This window comes from Mus musculus, chromosome 18 (genome assembly GCF_000001635.26).
Source record: "Mus musculus strain C57BL/6J chromosome 18, GRCm38.p6 C57BL/6J".
NCBI classification, from domain to species: Eukaryota; Metazoa; Chordata; class Mammalia; order Rodentia; family Muridae; genus Mus; species Mus musculus.
The window spans coordinates 59,766,160-59,788,743 of NC_000084.6; the positions used below are offsets into that span (position 1 = coordinate 59,766,160).

A 22,584-nucleotide genomic window follows, 5' to 3' on the forward strand; every position below is an offset into this window, starting at 1 on the left:
GAACAGGATGGATGATGTCTTTGATGTTATTCTTGGATTCTGTTTTTGAGTAATTTATCAAATATTTTTGTATCAATGTTCATAAGAGAAATCAGCTCTAAGTTCTCTTTCTTTATTGAGTCTTTCTGTAGTTTAGGTACCATGGTGACTGTGGCCTCATAGAATGAGTTTGACGGTGTTTCTTCTGTTTCTATTTTGTGGAATAATTTGAGGAGTATTGGCATTATCTCTTCCTTGAAAATCTGGAAGAATACTGCACTAAAACCATCTGTCTGAAAACTTGTTTTGGTTGGGAGAACTTTAATGATTGCTTCTGTTTCCTTAGGGGTTATAGGACTATTCAGATAGTTTACCTGCTCTTGATTAAGCTTTGGTAATTGATATCTGTCTAGAAAATCATCCATTTCATTTAGATTTTCCCATTTTGTGGAGTTCAGGCTTTTGTAGTAAGACCTAATAATTATTTTAATTTCCTCAGTGTCTGTTGTTATGTCTCCCTTTTAATTTCTGATTTTGATAATTTGGATACTGTCCTCTACCTTTTAGTTAGTTTGACTAAGGGTTTCTCTGTTTTGTTGATTTTCTCAAAGAACCAGACCTTTTTTTGTATTGTTCCCTTTGTATCTAACTGATTGATTTCAGCCCTGAGTTTGATGATTTCTTGCCATCTACTACTCCTGGGTATGTTTGCTGCTGCTGCTGCTGCTGCTGCTTTTCCTAGAGCCTTCAGATGTACTTGTTTGTATGAGAACTCTCTAACTTCTTTATGAGGGCATTTAGAGTCATGAACTTTCTCTTTAGCATCATTTTCATAGTGTCCCATAAGCTAGGGTGTGTTGTGATTTCATTTTCATTTAATTCTAGAAAGTCTTTTAATTTTTTCCTTATTTCTTCCCTGACCCAATGATCTTTGAATAGAGAGCTGTTCAGTTTCCATGAGAATGTAGACTTTCTGTTGTTTCTGCTGTTTTTTTAAGTCCAGGTTTATTCTATGGTGATCTGATCAGATTGATGGGGTTATTTCCAGTTTCTTGTATCTGTTTAGGCTTGCTTTGTGATCAATTACATGGCCAGTCTTGGAGAAAGCTCTGTGATGTGCTGATAAGAAGCTATAATTTTTGTGTTTGTGTGAAATGTTCTACAGATGTCTATTAGGTCCATTTGATTCATAATGTCTGCTAGTTTCATTATTTCTCTGTTTAGTTTCTATCTTGGTGACCTGTCCATTGTTGAGAATGGAGTGTTGAAGTCTCTCACTATTGTGTGTGGAGTTCAATGTGTGATTTAAGATTTCGTAATGGTTCTTTTAAAAATGTAGGTGCCCTTGCCTTTGGGGCATAGTTGTACAGGATAGGGATGCCATCTTGGTGGATTTTTCCTTTGATAATCTTCCCCATCTCTTTTGATTATTTTTGGTTGAAAGTCTATTTTATTAAATATTAGAATGGCTACTCCAGCTTGTTTCTTGGGTCCTTTGTCTGGAAAACTTTTCTCCAGCCCTTAATACTAAGATTATTACTATCTTGTTTCTGAGATATATTTCTTATATACATCATAGTGATGAATTCTATTTATGCATCCATTTTGTTAGTCTGTGTCTTCTTATCTGGGAATTAGGAGTTTTTAATTTCCAATGTGACCATTACTTCCTGTTATTTTGATGTAATGTGTGTTTGTGTGTGTGTGTGTGTGTGTGTGTGTGTGTGTGTGCTTGTATGTGTTTTTCTTCTATTAGTTTGAATGTTGTGAGATAATTATTTCTTGTAATTTCTTGAGGATACTTAGTTGGAGTCTTCCTTCTACTATCCTCGGTAGATCTGTGTTAGTGGAAAGATATCCTTTGAATTTGGTTTTCACATGGAATATCTTTGTTTCTCCATCAATGGTGATTGAAAATTTTGCTGCCTATAGTAGTCTGGGTTTACATCTCTTGTCTCTTAGGATCTGCAAGACCTCTCTCCAGGCGCTTCTAGTTTTTACTCAGATGAGAAGTCATTTATGATTCTGATAGGTGTGCCTTTATATATTACTTGGTATTCTTACCTTAATGCTTTTAAAATTCTTTCTTTGTTCTGTATATTTAGTGTTGTAATTTTTATGTGGCAGGAAGATTTTCTTTTCTGGTCCAATCTGTTTGGTGTTCTTTAACCTTCTTGTACTCTTTATAGCTTAGGGAAATATTCTTCTATTATTTTGTTGAAGATGTTTCCTGGGCCTTTGAGCTACAAATCTACTTCTATTCCTGTTATTCTAAGGTTTGGTCTTTTCATAGTGTTCCAAATTTTCTGAATGTTTTGTATCATGAACATTTTTAGATTTTGCATTTTCTTTGACTGATATATTGATTTCTACTGTCATATCTCTTACACCTGAGAATCCCTCTTCTATTTCCTGCATTTTATTGGTGATTCTTATGTTGGTAGTTCCTGTTTGTTCCTTAGGTTTTCTATCTCCAGAATTGTCTCAAATTGTGTTTTCTTTATAGTTTCCATTTCCCGTCTCAGCCATTGGACAGTTTTATTCATATCCTTTACCTGTTTGATTGTCTTTTCCTGGTTTCTTTATATTTATTTGCTTCCTCTTTTAATTCCTCTACCTGTTTGAATGTATTTTCCTGTATTTCTTCACTAGATTTATCCATGTCCTCTCTGTCGTTTTTATAAAATTGGTTTTAAGATCTTCTTCTTATGCTTTAATTTCATTAGGATATACAGGGTTTGTTGTAGCAGGATAGCTGGGCTCTGGTGGTGCTATATTGCCCTGGGTCTTGTTGATTGTGATTTTACTGTGTCCTTTAGGCATTTGGTTTTCCATGATGTTGGCTGAATGATCTTGATAGCAGAAGTAATTCTGTGGAAGGTAGAGTATCCATCGGCCAGACAATGGAGGACATGGTACCCTACTTTGTTGGCTGTGCCTCAGGTAGTTCCAGTCTGCAGGCTGTGTTGCAAGTAGACCCTATTCTGCAGGCTGTGTCTCAGTCATACCCAGCTGGGGTGGCAAGCTGATCTGACTAGGATGGGTGGTTTTGCAGGGTTCCAAGCTAGTAGTTTTAGGGCCCCTGAAGGTTTCCACAGGGAGGCAGAATGCTCTTGGGGTCCTGTAAGTCTCCTCCAAATAGAAGAACAAGGCCAGATCTAGACAATGAGGCACAAAGGACTGTGTGAGTCCTATCATTCACCTCTGCAGGCTGAGAAATTATTCTTAAAAAATAAGTTTAATTTCTGGAACTATCAAAAATTGTAGAAAATTATTTTGTACTCTCCATTTTCAATTATAAGACAACAGTATCAGAAAGGAAAAGGGAGCCTGAAATGTAGTTCATTTTTTTAGCACTTATATAATGTTTGTGCTGATTTTTCTCCACATATTCACCCTTAAAATTAGCTCAAATAACTGCAAATATATTACTTAAACATTAGCAATTTAGTTCAAAAAGAAATTGAAAAAAAAAGCCAATGACTGCAAGAGCAAAAGAGATTCATACAGCATAGCATATAGGCAAGTTTTCAATTTGAGAATGCAGCATGTTCACTCTAGAAACACTTAAAAATATGAACAACCAATTTATATATATAATTTAGAATTAAAATGCTGACTAAACAGAAAGTTAACAAAAATGTGCATCAATGAGATTTTTTTCATCTGTTGCTGGTGGGCTTATAAAATGATTCAACCACTTAGGGATGGCTTGTATTCCATACAATTAAAATCACATGCCACGATCTTACCCATATAGAAATGAAAGAGTATAGACCTACTAATAGAAATGTCCATAAATGTTTTAGAAAATGCCTTTGCTTTATTTTTTTCTCTGTGTAATTAAGGCTAGTCTCAAATGTTCAACTCTCTTGCTTCAATATCACAAGTGTGGGAAATGTAGGCATGCACCATTATATTCTGCTACAACTGTATATTATAAATTAAGATCAAAAAATAAGCTGAGGCTTGGGAAGAGCTAGAGGGGCATGGATATGCTTAAAAGACATTGTGTATGTGTGAAAGTTTTGAATAATACTCAAAAATATGTATTTTAAAAATAAATACAACAATTCCAAAACAGGAAGAGTGCATGAGCATAAAATTAACAAATAAGAGAAAAATAGTTAATAAAATACTGGGGCAAAAAAGATTCATCCTCCTAGTAACCATGGCAATAGAAAGTAAAATGATCATCAGATATCTTTTATATATGAAAATGATAAGAAAATTTAAATTCTAACTATAGAAAATAGTACCAAAGATATAGAATTACATGAAATACAGTAATTTGTTTATGTAACTGGTGTGTTTTCCAGTTTTAACAAGGCATAATCTTTACAACCCCACAAAGCTAATACCAACTATGTGTCCTTGGAAAATTCTGACACAAATGCACAGGGGACATGCATTGTGTTATTCTTCTTAGCATTGCTTGCAGTACTGGAAACTGCAGTCAGCTCAACTGTCAATCAAATAAGACTTCCTCATAATGCATTCTGCACTTTAGTTTAAATTACCAATTCTCAAGGAAGGGAAGTTGTGCCCATGTCTCTGTGTTCTAATGCTGTGATAAAACACCATGACCAAGACAAAATGTATAAAATATTTAACTGGGGGTTTGGCTTATAGTTTCCAAGGGCGAGTCTAAGATTCTCATGGTGGGAAATGTGAACACAGGGAGGCAGGTATAGCACTGAAACTGTAGTTGAGCACTTACATCTAAAGTTGCAGACATAGAGTAACACTGAGCCTAGTGTGAGCTTTTGAAAACCCAAATTCCAAATCCCACCCCACGACAATATATCTTCTTCAACAAGGCAATACTTCCTAATCCTTCTTGAATAACATACCAACTGGGAAACAAATTTTCAAATATATGAGCCTATAGGAGTGAAGGGAGTATTATCCTTCAAATCACCACATCCTGCAAAGATCCTTTGGTGACAACTAGGGACATGTTAGGTTATTGTATCTGGAGATGCTGTTCCTTCTTAGGTTATTGTATCTGGAGACGTATTGACTCATAAGGTACATGCGGGCATCATTTCATGAATCTTTTCTTGAGTAAAAGTTAGGGAGGCCTCTAAACATTCCATACCAGACAGACCTAGCAACAGAGACCTGCCTTATGCAAAGTGCCAATAATACCAAACTGGGAAATTGTCTTTTAAATTTTGTTTTTCTGTTTATTTTCTTGCATCTATACCTATGTACTATATATGTGCCTAGTAGCCAGTAAAGGGTATTGGATCCCCTGGTTCTGGAGTTACAAACTGTTGTGAGCTGCCTTGTGGGTACTGGGTATGAAATCAAGATCCTCTGGAAGGGCAGCAAGTAGTCTTAGGCACAGATCATCTCTCTAGCCACAGGAAATTGTTTCAAACAGCTGAACCTCATCAATGTCTCAACATGACACTGAAAGGAAGAAATATGTAACATTATTACAAGTGTGTAAAAAGGAAATACATATTTATGGACATATATATTCATTTTATCTTTAGAAGAATGTATATGGGAATCATATACCTGAGCATTACTAGTTGCTCCCTTTGAAAGGTAAGAGAATAAAGAAGAATCTAAGAATGTCGTGAAAGTGATCCACTATCAAATAGTAAACAGAACAGAAAGTGTATTCTTGCTAAATGTGAATACTGAATCTTTAAAAGTCATAAAATCATTTGTATATTTACTGTTTTAAAAAAATCTTGATCATATCAAATTTTACTACTAAAAGTGACTTATGTAATTCATGAATTGTTTTAATTATTTTTTTTAAAGAGAGAACGCTTAAAACACTCCTAAGTGAGGATATGGATCAAAAACTGTAAGTGAATCAGGTATATATAGACATACACACACACACACACACACACACACACACACACACACATATATATATATATTTAACCAAGATCTTCTTTTTAGAAAATGAAATGAAGTAGTTCTGAAAACTTAGCCAAGAAAAAGAGGACAAAGCCAATAAGATGGCAGCAACCAAGGGCTTGCCACAGGATGGCCCCAGTCTAACCTCAAAACTCCACAGTGAAGCATAAGAACCACAGACTCCCTAAATATTTCCTATGACGTCCACTCATGTGCTGTGCTATATATGTGCACACAACACACATATTCCCACTTTCCCACAACCACATCAAACACAGAAAAACAATAAAAAACTTTAAATAAAAACAAAAAAAGAAAATTTGATGGTTTGTAGTACCTCCATGGTAAAGAGAGATTATGCCAATAAAAATGCTTACCACAAAATTAAGCATCAAGAACCATAATAAAAAAGGAAGTATACTACAATACTAGCTCAATGATGAAGCAAAAGGGGCATGAGTAACCCATAATATAAAAATCAATAAATTATATAATCATCAATATCATTCAATCATATAGCCACTAAAATGTAATAATTAAGGGTATTTATTAATTAGTGTGAAAAATCTTCAAAGTGTTAAAAAATAGGTGTACATTCTTAAGTATACATGAAATTATAAATTTAAAAATTTACAAAAACAAACATCAGTTCTAACTATATACTTATATTTATCAGATAGTTACAGATTTATGAATGCTTTTCTTTATATATTTACTTTCAGTTTTAAGGATGTGAATATTTCATTTAATTTCTTTTTATTAGATATTTTCTTTATTTACATTTCAAATGTTATCCCCTTTCCTTGTTTTCCCTTCAAAAACCCTCTATCCCCTCCCCCCCCCCCCCCACTCACCAGCCTACCCACTCCTACTACCAGGCCCTAACATTGTTCTACACTGGGAAATAGAGCCTTCATAGGACGAAGGGCCTTGCCTCCCATTGATGACCAACTAGACCATCCTCTGCTACATATGCCGCTGGAGCCATGAGTCCCAATTCTTTGGTTGGTTGTTTAGTCCCTGGGAGCTCTGGGAATACTGCTTAGTTCATATTGTTGTTCCTCTTATGGGCCTACAAACACCTTCAGCTTCTTGGGTCCTTTCTCTAACTCTTTCATTGGGGACACTGTGCTCAGACCAATTGATGGCTGTGAGCCTCCACTTCTGTATTTGTCAGGCACTGGCACAGCCTCTCAGGAGACAGCTATATTAGCATCCTGTCAGCAAGCTCTTGTTGGTAACCACAATAGTGCCTGGGTTTGGTGATTGTATATGGGGTGGATCACCAGTTGGGGCAGTCACTAGAAGGTCATTCCTTCAATCTCTGCTCCACACTTTGTCTCTGTAACTCCTCCCATGGATATTTTGCTCCCTTTCTAAGAAGGATCAAGGTATCCACACTTTGATCTTCCTTCTTCTTGAGTTTCATGTAGTTTGTGAATTGTATCTTGGGTATTCCGAGCTTCTGAGCTAATAATATCCACTTATCAGTGAGTGCATATCATATGTGTTCTTTTGTGATTGGGTTACCTCACTCAGGATGATATCCTCCAGATCCATCCATTTGTCAAAGAATTCCACAAATTTATTGTTTTGAATAGCTGAATAGTACTCCATTGTGTAAATGTACCACATTTTCTGTATCCATTCCTCTGTTGAGGGACATCTGAGTTCTTTCCACCTTCTGGTTATTATAAATAAGGCTGCTATGAACATAGTGGAGCATGTGTCCTTATTACATGGTGGAGCATATTCTGGTATATGCCCAGGAGTTGTATAGCTGGGTCCCCAGGTAGTACTTTATCCAATTTTCTGAGGAACCGCCAAATTGTTTTCCAGAGTGTTTGGACCAGCTTGCAATCCCACCAGTAATGGAGGAGTGTTCCTCTTTCACCACATCCTCACCAGTATCTGCTTTTACCTGAGTTTTTTATCTTAGCCATTCTGACTGGTGTGAGGTAGAATCTCAGGGTTATTTTGATTTGCATTTCCCTGATGACTATGGATGTTGAACATTTCTTTAGGTGCTTCTCAGCCATTCAGTATTCCTCAGATGAGAATTCTTTGTTTAGTTCTGTACCCCATTTTTTAAAGGTCAAGATTTTATTGTCTTCATAACAAAATCTGCTTAGAAATGGATCACTTGGCCCTTTCTCTTCTTGTCGCCTCCCAATTCAAAATGCTTGCATCTCTTAATAGCCAGTCCTCTTAGATCTGCAGTTGGGCTCAACACACTCCAGTCTCAGCACAATCTTCTTTGTAGTTTTAGCCTTTTTGCGGAAAAAAGGCTTAGTCTGCCCACCATAGCCACTCTGTTTCCTGTCATAACACCGCTTTCCCTGGGCATACAAAGAATCCTTGCCCTTCTTGTACTGTGTCACCTTGTGGGGTTGGTACTTCCCACATTTCTTGCAGAATGTCTGGCGGGTTTTAGGTACATTCACCATGTTCGCAGGAGCCCTAGCAGCTCAGAAAGAGCCTGTTCCCCATTTTTAATAGGGTTATTTGGCTCTCTAGAGTCTAACTTCTTTAGTTCTTTGTATATATTTGATATTAGCTTTCTGTCGGATATAAGATTGGTAAGGACTTTTTCCCAACCTGTTGGTTGCAGTTTTGTCCTACTGACAGTGTCTTTGGCCTTACAGAAGATTTGCAATTTTATGAGGTCCCATTTGTTGATTCTTGATCTTACAGCACAAGCCACTGCTGTTCTGTTCAAAAAATTTTCTCCTGTGCCCATGTGCTCAAGGCTCTTCTCCACCTTCTTTTCTATTAGTTCCTGTGTATCTGGTTTTATAAGGAAGTCCTTGATGCACTTGGACTTGAGCTTTGTACAAGGAGACAAGAATGGTTCAATTTGCTTTGTTCTACATGCTAACTGCCAGTTGAGCTAGCACCATTTGTTGAAAATGTTGTCTTTTTCCCACTGGATGGTTTTAGCTCCTTTGTCAAAGATCAAGTGGCCATAGGTGTGTGGGTTCATTTCTGGGTCTTCAATTCTATCCCACTGATCTAACTGCCTGTCACTCTGCCAATACCATGCAGTTTTTAATCACAATTGCTCTGTAGTGCAGCTTGAGGTCAGGGATCATGATTCCACCAGAAGTTCTTTTAGTATTGAGAAAAGACTTTTCCATCCTAGGTTTTATGTTATTCCAGATGAATTTGTAAATTGTTCTAACTCTGTGAAGATTTGAGTTGGAATTTTGATGGGGATTGCATTTAATCTGTAGATTGCTTTTGCAAGATGGCAATTTTTACTATGTTAATCCTTCCAATCCATGAGCATGGGAAATCTTTCCATCTTCTGAGATCTTTAATTTCTTTCTTCAGAGACTTGAAGTTCTTATGATACAGATTTTCACCTTGCTTAGTTAGAGTTATACCAAGGTATTTTATATTATTTGTGACTATTGTGAAGGATGTTATTCCCCTAATTTCTTTCTCAGCCTGTTTATCCTTTGATTAGAGGAAGGCCACTGATTTGTTTGAGTGAATTTTATATCCAGCTACTATGCTGAAGTTGTTTGTCAGGTTTAGGAGTTCTTTGGTGTTATATTTGGAGTCACTTAAGTATACTATCATAATATCATCTGAAAATAGTGATATTTTGATCATATGCTTTTTTTTCTTTGAGTTTGTGTATATAGTGGATCAAGTTGATGGTTTTCCATATGTTGAACCATCCCTGCATCCCTGGGATGAAGTCTACTTGATCGTAATGGATGATCATTTTTATATGTTCTTGGATTTGGTTTGTGAGGATTTTATTGAGTATTTTTGCATCGACATTTATAAGGCAAATTGGTCTGAAGTTCTCTTTCTTTGTTGGGTCTTTGTGTGGTTTAGGTTTCAAAGAAATTGTGGCTTCATAAAATGAATTGGGTAGAGTACCTTCTGTTTCTATTTTGTGGAATAGTTTGAGGAGTATTGGTATTAGGTCTTCTTTGAAGGTCTGATAGAACTGTACACTAAACCATCTGGTTCTGGGATGTTTTTTGGTTGGGAGACTATTATTGACTGTTTCTTTTTCTTTAGGGAATATGGGACTGTTTAGATCATTTATCTGATCCTGATTTAATTTTGGTACCTTGTATGTGTCGAGACAATTGTCCATTTCATCCACGTTTTCCATTTTGTTGAGTATAGGCTTTATAATCATCATAGATCTGATGATTTTTTGGATTTCCTCAATTTCTGTTGATCTGTGTCCCATTTCATTTCTGATTTTGTTAATTAGGATAATGTCTCTGTGCCCTAGAGTTAGTCTGGCTAAGGGTTTATCTATTTTGTTGGATTTCTCAAAGATCCAGCTCCTGGTTTTGTTGATTCTTTGTACAGTTCTTTTTGTTTCCACTTGGTTGATTTCAGCCCTGAATTTGATTATTTCCTGTCATCTAACCTCTTGGGTGAATTTGCTTCTTTTTGTTCTAGAGTTTTCAGATGTGCTGTCAAGCTGCTAGTGTATGTTCTCTCCAGTTTCTTTTTGGAGACACTCAGAGCTATGAAACTTCACATAAAATGATACTATCATTTTGTCACATAAGTTTGGGTATGTTGTGGGTTCACTTTCATTAAGCTCTAAAAAGTCTTTAATTTCTTTTTTTCTTTCTTCCTTGACCAAGTTATCATTAAGTGGCATTTTGTTCAGCTTCCACATATATGTGGGCTTTCTATTGTTTATGTTGTTATTGAAGACCAGCCTTAGTCCATGGTGATCTAGTAGGATGTATGGAATTATTTCAGTATTTTTGTGTATGTTGAGGGCTGTTTTGTGACTGATTATATGGTAAATTTTGGAGAAGGTAACATGAGATGCTGAGAAGAAAGCATATTTTTTTTGCTTTAGGATGAAATGGTCTATAAATGTCTGCTGGATCTATTTGCTTCATAAATTCTGTTAGTTTCACTGTGTCTCTGTTTCTATGATCTGCCCATTGATAAGAGTCGGTGTTGAAAGATATAAGATACAATTTGCAAAACACATGAAACTCAAGAAGAACGAAGACCAAAGTGTGGACACTTTGCCCCTTCTACACCATTGCATACACTAGCAAGATTTTGCTGAAAGGACCCAGATATAGCTCTCTCTTGTGAGACTATGCCGGGGCCTAGCAAGCACAGAAGTGGATGATCACAGTCAGCTATTGGATGGGTCACACGGCCCCCAATGGAGTAGCTAGAGAAATTACCCAAGGAGCTAAAGGGATCTGCAACCCTATAGATGGAACAACAATATGAACTAACCAGTACCCGGGAGCTCTTGTCTTTAGCTGCATATGTATCAAAAGATGGCCTAGTCGACCATCACTGCAAAGAGAGGCCCATTGGACTTGCAAACTTTATATGCCCCAGTACAGGGGAACGCCAGGGCCAAAAAGGGGGAGTGGGTGGGTAGGGGATTGGGGGGGGTGGGTATGGGGGACCTTTGGGATAGCATTGAAAATGTAAATGAGGAAAATACCTAATTAAAAAAAAAGAATTGGGAATAAAATACCCATGGAAGGAGTTACAGAGACAAAGTTTGGAGCTGTGATGAAAGGATGGACCATCTAGAGACTGCCATATNCGAGTATCCATCCCATAATCAGCTTCCAAACGCTGACACCATTGCACACACTAGCAAGATTTTGCTGAAAGGACCCAGATATAGCTGTCTCTTGTGAGACTATGCCGGGGCCTAACAAACACAGAAGTGGATGCTCACAGTCAGCTATTAGATGAATCACAGGGCCCCCAATGGAGGAGCTAGAGAAATTACCCAAGGAGCTAAAGGGATCTGCAACCCTATAGGTGGAACAACATTATGAACTAACCAGTACCCGGGAGCTCTTGTCTTTAGCTGCATAAGTATCAAAAGATGGCCTAGTCGGCCATCACTGGAAAGAGAGGCCCATTGGACATGCAAACTTTATATGCCCCAGTACAGGAGAACACCAGGGCCAAAAAGTTGGAGTGGGTGGGTAGGGGATTGGGGGGGAGGGTATGGGGTACTTTTGGGATAGCATTGGAAATGTAAATGAGGAAAATACCTAATTAAAAAAAAGATTGGGGTGTTGACATCTCCCACTATTATTGTGTATGGTGTAATGTGTGTTTTGAGCTTTAGTAAAGTTTCTTTTATGAATGTGGATGCCCTTGCATTTGGAGCATAGATGTTCAGAATTGAGAGGTTATCTTGATAGATTTTACCTTTGATGAGTATGAAGTGTTCCTCCTTATCTTTTTTGATAACTTTAGGTTGAATGTCAATTTCATTCAATATTAGAATGACTACTCCAGCTTGTTTCTTGGGACCATTTGCTTGGAAAATTGTTTTTCAGCTTTTTCTCTGAGGCAGTATCTGTCTTTGTCACTGAGATGGGTTTCCTGAATGAAGCAAAATGTTGGGTCCTGTTTATATAACCAGTCTGTTAGTCTATGTCTTTATATTGAGGAATCAAATACATTGATATTAAGAGATATTAAGAAAAAGTGATTGTTGCTTCCTGTTATTTTTGTTATTAGGGCTAGGATTCTGTTCATGTGGCTATGTTCTTTTAGGTTTATTGAACAATTACTTTCTTGCTTTTTCTAGGGTGTAGTTTCCCTCCTTGTATTGGAGTTTTCCCTTTATTATCCCTTGAAGGGCTGGATTTGTAGAAAGATATTGTGTGAATTTGGTTTTGTCATGGAATGCCTTGGTTTCTCTATCTATGGTAAATGAGAGCTTTACTGGGTATAATAGCTTGGGCTGGCATTTGTGTTCTCTTAGGGTCTGTATGACCTCTCCCCCAGGATCTTCTAGCTTTCATAGTCTCTGGCAAAAAGTCTGGTGTAATTCTGATAGGTCTGCCTTTATATGTTACTTGACCTTTTTCCCTTAATGCTTTTAATATTCTTTCTTTGTTTTGTGCATTTGGTGTTTTGATTATTATGTGACAGGAGGAATTTCTGTTCTGGTCCAAACTATTTGGAGTTCTGTAGGCTTCTTTTTTGTTCATAAGCATCTCTTTCTTTAGGTTAGGGAAGTTTTCTTATATAATTTTGTTGAAGATATTTACTGGCCCTTTAAGTTGGAAATCTTCACTCTCTTCTATACATATTATTCTTAGGTTTGGTCTTCTCATTGTGTCCTGGATTTCCTGAGGTTTTTTTTTTTTTTAATTAGGATTTTTTGCATTTAGCATTTTGTTTTATTGTGGTGTCAATGTTTTCTATGGCATCTTCTGCACCTGAGATTCTCTCTTCTATCTCTTATATTCTATAGGTGATGCTTGTATCTATGGCTCCTGACTTCTTTCCTAGGTTTTCTATCTCCAAATTTTCTCTATTTGTGATTTCTTTATTATTTCTACTTCCATTTTTAGATCCTGGATGGTTTTGTTCAATTCCTTCACCTATTTGGTTGTGTTTTCCTGTAATTTTTAAAAGGATATTTGTGATTTCTCTTTCAGGTTTTCTAGCTGTTTACCTGTGTTCTCCTGTATTTCTTTAAGGAAGTTATTTATGTCCTTCTTAAAATCCTCTATTAGCATCATGAGATATGATTTTTAAATCTGAATCTTGCTTTTCCACTGTGTTGGGATATGCATGACTTGCTGTGGTGGGAGTAATGGGTTCTGATGATGCCAAGGTGGTAAAATTCTTACATTTGCCTTTCACTATCTGGTAATCTCTGGTGTTGGATGTTCTTGCTGTCTCTGTCTGGAGCTTGTTCCTCCTATGGGTCTATAAGCCTGTGTTAGCACTCCTGGGAGACCAGGTCTCTCCTGGCAAGACCAGTGCACAAAGGGCTATAGAACAGCCCCACCTCCTGGGTACAGATGGATGCAGGAAGGATCCTGACCCAACTGCTCTGCAGCTTTTAAGGCCTGTGTGCTCCTGGCTGGGCCCACCTTAGACAGTCACTGGAGAGAAAATGCTTTACCATATTTCTTAGAAGATAAGGCTATATTGTCAGTCTGCGGCATGCAACATAAAGTTACTAATTTTTAACTTTATCTTTATATTTTACCATAGAAAATCATTAAAATAATTATCCCACATAATTGGAGTGAAGTCTCCTGTGATTAAGCCTTATTAAGTATGATTCAGAGGTGCATCTGTGAAATGACAAATACCTTCATGTCCCCAAATGAGCAACAAAATATATGATAGGTTCATTATAACACAAAATAATAACTGTGCAACATGGGAAATTCATCTTCCAGGACAGAACCACTCATGTTTCCTGAGGGAAATGGGCTTCGGTATTCTCTGGGGCCAAACTCTGTCACTGAAAAGAGCTTCAGATGCCTGACTTGAGAGCTGTAATGAGTGTGTAATCACTCCTGGTGCTCGCTGCTCTAAGGGACACAGAAGCTATTTTGAGACAATAACAAGCTACTGTCCTATGGGTATGAAGGCTCTGCTTACTTCCCACAGAAGGTCCATAAACCTAAGGAGTAGAGAGTTTGATCATGGGCAGAGAGAGTGCGAGTAGGTGGCATGTGGTATGAGTCACAGGAAAATGAACAGCACATTTATCTTCCCATCCTTTAAAAAAGCCTCCATCACAAAGCCTCCTGTTCAAAAACATTGAATTTTTGTGCACTGCCACTGCTGGACACAGAATAAACATGAATATCAGTTGAAATCTAGGCAACCATATTCCTGCAGCAATTATTCCCACCTTGGTATGTTTTCTGTTTGTTGTTTGTTTGTTTTGTTTTGTTTTTCAACTCCAACCTTATTTCATGTTTTAAATCATCAAGCCATAAATAGACAACTACTTTAAACTCCTCTATTCTTGTGACAAATTGCTCACACATACATCCTTCCAAACAAATCCTCACCTCTGTTCCCCTCTTCTCTTTCATCTCCTCTCCATCCTAAGTAAGCTCCTTGCAACTCTTACTGAAGACAGATATGTTTCCTAGACACTTGCAGCATTACAAAAAACTTGAGTGTTTTGTATGTACTCACAACAGCAAACTCTGCTTTCTAAGACAAAATTTTACATCTTTTTCATTATATGAAAGTTTTATCGGTATATCTGTCTGTGCACCATGTGGGTATTGTGACCGAGTCCAGAAGAGGCTTCAGATTCCCAAGAACTGGAGTCATAGGTAACTGTGAGCCACCAGGTTGAGTTCTTGGAATCAAATCCCAGACCTGTCCCAGGGCAGTGAGAGCATTCCTAAGTGCTGAGCATCCCTCCAGCCCCACCACACTCTGCTTTAACACTCCTAAAAGGCTGTTGAGAGAAGTCCAGTCATTTCTTCCTATTGTAGCCCATTGCTGAGACTGACATGCACAGTTAGTATGTCATAGACTTGAGTTGAACAAGATGCAAAACTACATAGAAAAAAAATATCTACTTTGGGTAAAATTATGCTCTTTTTCTCTCCCTGGCTGTATGAGTCTGATGTTTGAAATGCTAATTTGTAAATGTTTACATTGTTTAAGCTGCAGAAAGGTGGGTTTTTTGTTTGTTTGTTTTTGGCATGTATTATCTTACTTCTTATTGGTTATTTTATTCATATAACCAAGATTCCAAATATTTTGAGGTAAATTTCTGTTTAAATCTAATGCCTTTAAGGTAGATGTGGCAATAATCCTCATGGTGATTGAGGGATAACATACTCAATCCACACTTTATTTAATTAATAATGTAGCTGCAGATGTGCCATCAGCTGTCTGTATCCCATAAGTTACACATACTAAATTACCCTTACAAGCATGGAAGTCTTGTTTCCTCTACAGTTCTTTTTTCACATGTCTAAGTATTCTGAGTTATCAGCAGGATGCCTATAACACAAGGGAGGGACAACTCCTATGCACAGATCATCTTTCTTCCTGAACATGGTATTGTTCTATGTGTTTTCATTTTATCCACTCCAGTGAGTATGCATTTGTATCATTCTGTGATTTAATTTTCATTTCAATAATAACTAATACAATTGAATACTTTCTCTGCTTCCATTGTGATTTAAATGGCCCCTTCAAATTTTTTACTCTTTGTTATCAATTTTTATAAGTTGGGGATATGGTACACATATTCTACATATGACAAATAATACCAAATGCTCTTTGTCATTTTGTAATTTACATTAATGTATATTTTATATCATTAAATTCACTTAAAATAGTCTTTTCTTAAGGTAATTCTAGTTATTTCTCCTCCTTGGTTTTTTAAATCTCCTACTTAAAAAAAAAGGTTGCAACATCATCCCATGCTTCATCTAAATGCCATGTAATTTTGCATTTCTCTTTAAGTTTGTAAATAATCTACCACAAATTGCTTAGTCCGTTTGGTATAAAGAAATAAGTGAAAATTCAGCTTAATGCATAGGTCCATTTCTACACCATCACTTCTGTAGTATTCTTATCAAGGACTCATAGCTTCCATCTCATCTAAAGAACACACCAGCAGCAAGTGGGAGGCATTTTCCCATGTCCCTGATGAGAGCCTGTCAAAGTAGGGACGAATAAGGAGAGGCTCAGCTACCCCAGATGGTGAGATGCGCTGTAGGAATTGGCTCAGTTCCTGAATGGAAGAAGTGTTAGCAAAGCAGAGCTTACTTAATAATGTCTAATTTCAACATTTGGAGAATTTTATTATGATTATACAAAATGTTAATACTAATTGCTGGTTGAGGAATACACAGAAATCTCTCCCACATTTAAAAAAATGTGTACAAAATAGAAATGAACAAATAAATGCCAATGTGTTCTCTTTCTATTCTCTGCAAAAGCCCCAAAATTCCTGGCCAGTGTTTGTTTTCAGAATGAGTGTTCAGAAGTTTGTTGGTGCTCTTGCTTTTCTGGAACATCTCATTGTCTTACTCCTTGCAATCAAAATAAAAGTTTTGCTATCCTCAATTTTATTATTTATTGGAAGAATTTCCATCACATTGTCAAAGTTTGGGAATCTATTACTAACCCAGTCTACTTTTTTAAATCCTAGATTGTAACAGACAGTATTACAATCTAGGCCTAAACCATGACATTTATCTTTTGCAATTAATCAAATTTCTGGGAGATTGAAGCCCTATTTATTTATGGTATGAACTGTATCTATGTGAATCTTTCTTATTACTAATTTCACTCTTTAATTAGGAGGCATCTTATGTATTCTGAGGATCTCCCTTAGTTCATTTTCTTATTGGCAATTCAACCTTATTATTTTCAATTTTAACTTTTTAATATTTTTAGTCACTATCCTGCTTGTGAATAATAATCCTCTTTCCTTTTGGGAGATTTTTTTTCTACTGTTTTTATATCTCCTTGATCACTCTTCTCCCCTCAGATAATCCTTGACTATTTTTTGTATTATTAATAAAATATAATATGCTTATCCTGAAAAATAAATATTTTCTTACTTTATAACAGAGTGGATGGAGCAGGACTCTTGGCTTCTCTACTAGGTTATCTTAGGGTACACCTTAAGTGAACCTCTAGCACAGCAAGAGAAAAAACAATGTTTATCACTGAATGAGGAAAATTGTTTTCTGAGAACATCAATATTCATGTTAGATATCATTAAGGAGGAATCTTCAAGTGCTTTACCCATTTTGAGCAAAATTCACTTTCCCACAGTAGGGAGCTAAGGATACAGAAGGAAGTCAAGATCTGAAGCAAGGAGAGGGGAGGAAGGAAAAAAGGTTTGGAGATTTGTCTACCATTCAGAACGAGCTTCTGTTAGTGCACACATTCTGTTCCTTTTTCTATTTCTAGATTCTGCTTGACAGAGTTGCTGTCACCTTGGGGACACCACTCTGCCTCCCACTGCTTGGTTTTACCTGTAACCTGGTTTCAGTTGACTTTTCTTCCATGCTCCAATGATTCCCTCCTAATAACTTCCTTTCTGCTCCTTTCGAAAAGTATTTTCAAGGAGGTCAAAGGCACACATGGAAAGGAGTTATGGCATGTTGATCATGAAGCTATCCATTAAGCATTAAACATGAATCCAGGAATGCATGTCTGCTTGTAGTCTAGGCTGAAGCACTGACTGATAGGAGTAAGTTCAGTGCAGTACAGGATAAGTACAACATAAGAGAAATAAATCATGTGACACACAGCACTCAAGTGTAAGTCATAGAGAGTAAAAGCAAGTTTTAATACTTTTTTCTAGGAAGTGGTGTTTTATTTTTCTGAAATGTGTTGAGCTATCAGATACTCTTCATAAAGTTGTCCCGGTTTCTTGCTACATCATCTGCCATCAAATCACTACAAACAGAGGACAAATCAATGGGTCTGTCCACTGATGAACTCTATACCTGATGATAGAATTGAGAGGTGATCAAAACTATGAGATAGGGAAGTAGGCTAGTGATGCATCTAGGGAGAATAGACTTATTCTTTGGTTCCAGCCTGTCCCTTCCTCTCCGCTTTGTGCACAAGTGTGAAAAGCTTTCCTCAGGCAGACTCTTCTCTGATGCTTCAGGCCCACAGCAGTGGAGCCACGTGACCACAGGCTGAAACTCACCTTACCTTGTTTTCTAAGGTATTTTGTCCCTTGAAGAAAATGATCAACATGGCAAATACATCTCAACTTTATTTATTTTTTAATTTTTTAAAAGAATGTACTGTTTAAATAACTGGACTACAAAATTCTGAACCTCGAACAAAACTAGAGGATAAGGCAACATTTTCCAGAGAAGACTTTAACTTTAGAGAACGTTTTAAACCTGCTCATATAGAAACTTACCTTCCATGTGACTTGAAAAACAACCTTAATTTTTGAGACAATCGTCTTTGTCTTCTACCTCAACCACGATGAGGAACAGACAATATAAATTGTTTATCTGTGGTGTTTTCATTAGGGTTTCTATTGTTGTGATAAAACCCTAGGATCAAAACCAACTTGGGAGGAAAGAGTTTATTTCAGTTTACAACTCTCAGGTCACACTCCATTCTGACAATTGGGGGGAGATTCACAGCAAGAACCTGGAGACAGAAAGTGAAGCAGAGAACATGGAGAACAGCTTTCTAACTTGCTCCTCATGACTTACTCAGCCTGCTCTCTTATAGCGTCCAGTATTCAGGGGTGGCAACCTCTGCAGTAAGCTGGGTCCTCACATATCAATCATTAAAATGAAAATGCCCTCGTAGACTTGTCTTCAGACCACTCTGCTGGAGGCATTATTTTCAAATTGAGATTTCCTCCTCCCAGATGTCTCCAGCCTGTGGTAAATTGACTTGCAACTAGCCAGCTTGTTTGGTTACTTGGCAAAGGTCGAAAGATTAAATTGTCTTTACAAGGTCCCCATTAAAATAGCCTGAAGACAATTTGACTCAAGATAATTTGGAAAATAAGATCACCATTGAGTCATCCAGATCATTTCCTTTTACAAACAAACACCCACACCCTAGTGTGGCATACCGACTTGTCTTTGAAATTTTTAAATCTCATCTCTAAAAGGAAGTATCAGCTAAAACAAAATTCTAAAAGTTCTCTGATATATAGTCGCATGCAGGATTTTTTTTCCCCCTTGGCAAGATCTTTCTCCTCATCTTTATGAGGCTTGAGTTGAGAAATTGATGTTTGCATCCAAACAAATTGTGCTATTTTCCTAAAGTAGGCTGTCTCCAAATAGCAACAATGATCTCACTGGTCAGTTGTCATACTTAACCTCGGCTCTCAATTTGATACAAAACTAGAACCACCTAGGAAGAGAAAATCCCAAATGAAGACTGATCTTTATCAAACTGTCCTGTAGGCTTGTCTGTGAAACATTTTTATAGTTTCTAATTGATGAAGGGTGATCAACCCACTGTAGGAATCTCCATCCTAGGTAGGTGGGCTTAAGCTGAAGAAGAAAGCTAGCTTAGAAAGCCAAGGAAAGCAAGCCAATATGCAACATTATTCCATAGTTTCTGCTCCAGTTCCTGCCTCCAGATTCCCATCTTGATCTCCTGCCCTGACTTTTCTTAATGAAGGACTATGTGGACTGTAACCTAGAACTTGAAGTAAGACATTCCCTCTCCCAATTGCATGTGGTGAGATTGTTTTATCCCTGTAACAAAAGCAACCTAGAGCACAGATTCCAGGAAATCCGTTTTTGGTATTCAACATCTCAAAAAGGAAGGAATCACTATATCATCCTCTTCATCCCAAATCATTGAGAAAGAGAAAAGGGGTGGGGTGGGGGGAGAAAAGAACAGAATTACTGACTTAAGGCTGTGACCTCCTGATGACTTCTGTGTAAGGGAAGCAAGACTCATTGATTGTCTAGCAGGTGGATTTACAGTCCTCCTAAGGAAAACAGAACCCTTTCTACAAAGACACAGAGAGGAGGATGAGCTAACAAAATCAGTCTATGAAACTGTCTTTCAAAGACCAGTAGGTGACATCTTCTACAAGAACCAACTGACATTCCCTAATATATCTATGAAGCATGTCGCATAATCGTTCATTGCAGCACAGTGTAGTGCATGGTGTACTGATCTGCTTCCTTCTCTAGACCATGAGTCCTTGAGGTAGAACCCTCACCTGCATTCTCAAATCGTAAAATGGTTATTTAAATTACAGTCTGAGAAATGTAAGTTCTTCTCCTTCCCCACCATTACACGTTCAAAGAAGAACACACACAGATAATTACATGTATTTCTGAAAAATTTTCTCCATATAAATATGATGCAAAAATGATTTAAGCTCTGATACATAGAGGTGAAATATTTTTCTCTATGTTTTGCAGAATAGTCTCTGCTGACACAGTCCAACATGTTAATCAATGTTCTCATTTAAAAAATTGTTTGAAAGTCTATTTGATATCTAACAACCAAAATTAACTTTTCAATTCACTGTTAATATAAACTACATTTCTATTCTCTCTGAATCCTTTCCTTGGGCTAGGAAGCAAGAAGTCAGTAGTCCATCCTTCCATTTTGTTGACTGTAAAATAGCAAATAGACACTACTTAAGCATATCTGCCTTTGCCTGACTTAAATGGCATTTGACATAATTAGCTCCTTATGTTAGTACTCAGTATACATGCTTAAAACTCATCTAGGGTACTACTTAAAAATACACGTTTTTATGCCCTGTCCACTGAGATTCTGATGGTATAGTTATCTTGTATATTTTGAACCTGAATTAACTCACAATTGGTAAAGTTCTGTGATTTAATCCCTGGAAAGTGAAAATGCAGAATAAATATCCAGAGAGGTAAGAGGAAAGGGTAGAAAAATTTACTTGGTCAATCTAGGAAAAACATAGTAAGAAAATGTTAAGTAGACCTTCGCTGGGTGAGACAGAGAACTCTGTATACCTGGGAATGTGCTTGCTGGAGTAATTTTCCATCTCTCATGAGATGACGTGAGGCATCTATGTTTAGAGAACAGATCTCATATTAAGTCTCACCCTTTAGAGTGTCAAGCTGCATGTTCATCAGTGGAGTGCATGTTGCTGCTGTGAAGGAAAGGCAAACACAGAAGGAAAACTGAGACCAGGAGGTACTGCACTTCAAGCTGCCATGACACTGTTGTCTGTGACACCGTTGTGGAATCTCGAACTGCCATTTAAACTATAGATGATATGAGAATTTTATTTATCCCAAATATTTTTTAAACAACAGAATCCAGTGCTATCAAGTTGAAAAGAATATGTAAGTCTCCTGCACAAAAGTAACACAGCTCCCAGTACCACTCTTCACCGTGTCTTTGCCAGCATGCTCACATGTACTGAGAAATGAAGCCAACATTGTTTCTTTCTAAATGCCATAGCATAAGAAACAAGAAAGCCAGTCCCATAAAAAGAAATTGGTCAGCCCAAGGGAGAACAGCAACACCATGTACAAGTCCCTCTGTGGGAGATCACAGCACTGGCACCCTGAGGAGCCAGCAGGGAGCCTGGAGGCTGGTGCTCAGGGATTGAGAGGCAGCAGATACAGATAAAATGGAAACATGAGCAAGCAGAACCCTTTTCAGATCAGAGCACCCGGAGAGGAACAAGCCACCGGAGACTTCTGACTCTATCATTAGTGTAGGAGGAAGGGCTCTGAGTGTTTTCAGGCAGAGTAGACACAATATGATTTACATCTTAGAAGGCTCATTTTGGCTCTTCTGTGGAAATGAGATCATGTAGAAGTGATTGAAACCAGAACACACTTCAATGCAATGTAATTAATTAGAATGGAATGGGACCTAAACTTCCTGATTCTTGGATCACAGAAGCAAAATGCTTATCTAGTTTCAACTTGCTGCTAAAGGCTTTTTGTAAGAACCAGTTCACTTTCCACCACACAGCTTTTGTGCTAAGGATGAAGGGTTACCACTCCATCATTTAGAAGGAAATCACAACCCTAAACCGTGTGCTCTGAAGTCACTAATAGTGGTTACAATGGGAATTGTTATTTTTAAATAGCCAGTGGTTTTTTTTTCTAATTTTTTATTTTGCCTTTATAAACAAATGACTATAAACTTATAAGCTCATTATAGTATCTGTTGCAAAAGAAAGAAGTTGAAGACCAGGCATCATTTACTTAGCAACATGCAAAACGAAAATTTTGTGGTGGCCGAAGAGATGGCTCAGTGGTTAAGAGAACTGGTTGCCCTTCCAGGCTACCTGGATTCAATTCCCAGCACCCTCATGGCTTTTCACAAGTGTCTCTAACTCCAGTTTCAGGGGATCTGAGACACTGTAATCAATGCACTTAGAATTAAATGGATTTTTAAAAACTTTTTATTTTCCTTGTTTACATTTCCAATGCTATCCCAAAAGTCCCCCATACCCAGCCCCCCACTCCCCTACCC

General features: G+C 37.4%; 1 pseudogene; it reads right to left on the reverse strand.

Moving 5' to 3' along the window:
• Window positions 1-7,948: 7,948 nt before the first annotated feature.
• Gm8697 lies at window positions 7,949-8,312 on the reverse strand (annotated as a pseudogene).
• Window positions 8,313-22,584: the final 14,272 nt, after the last annotated feature.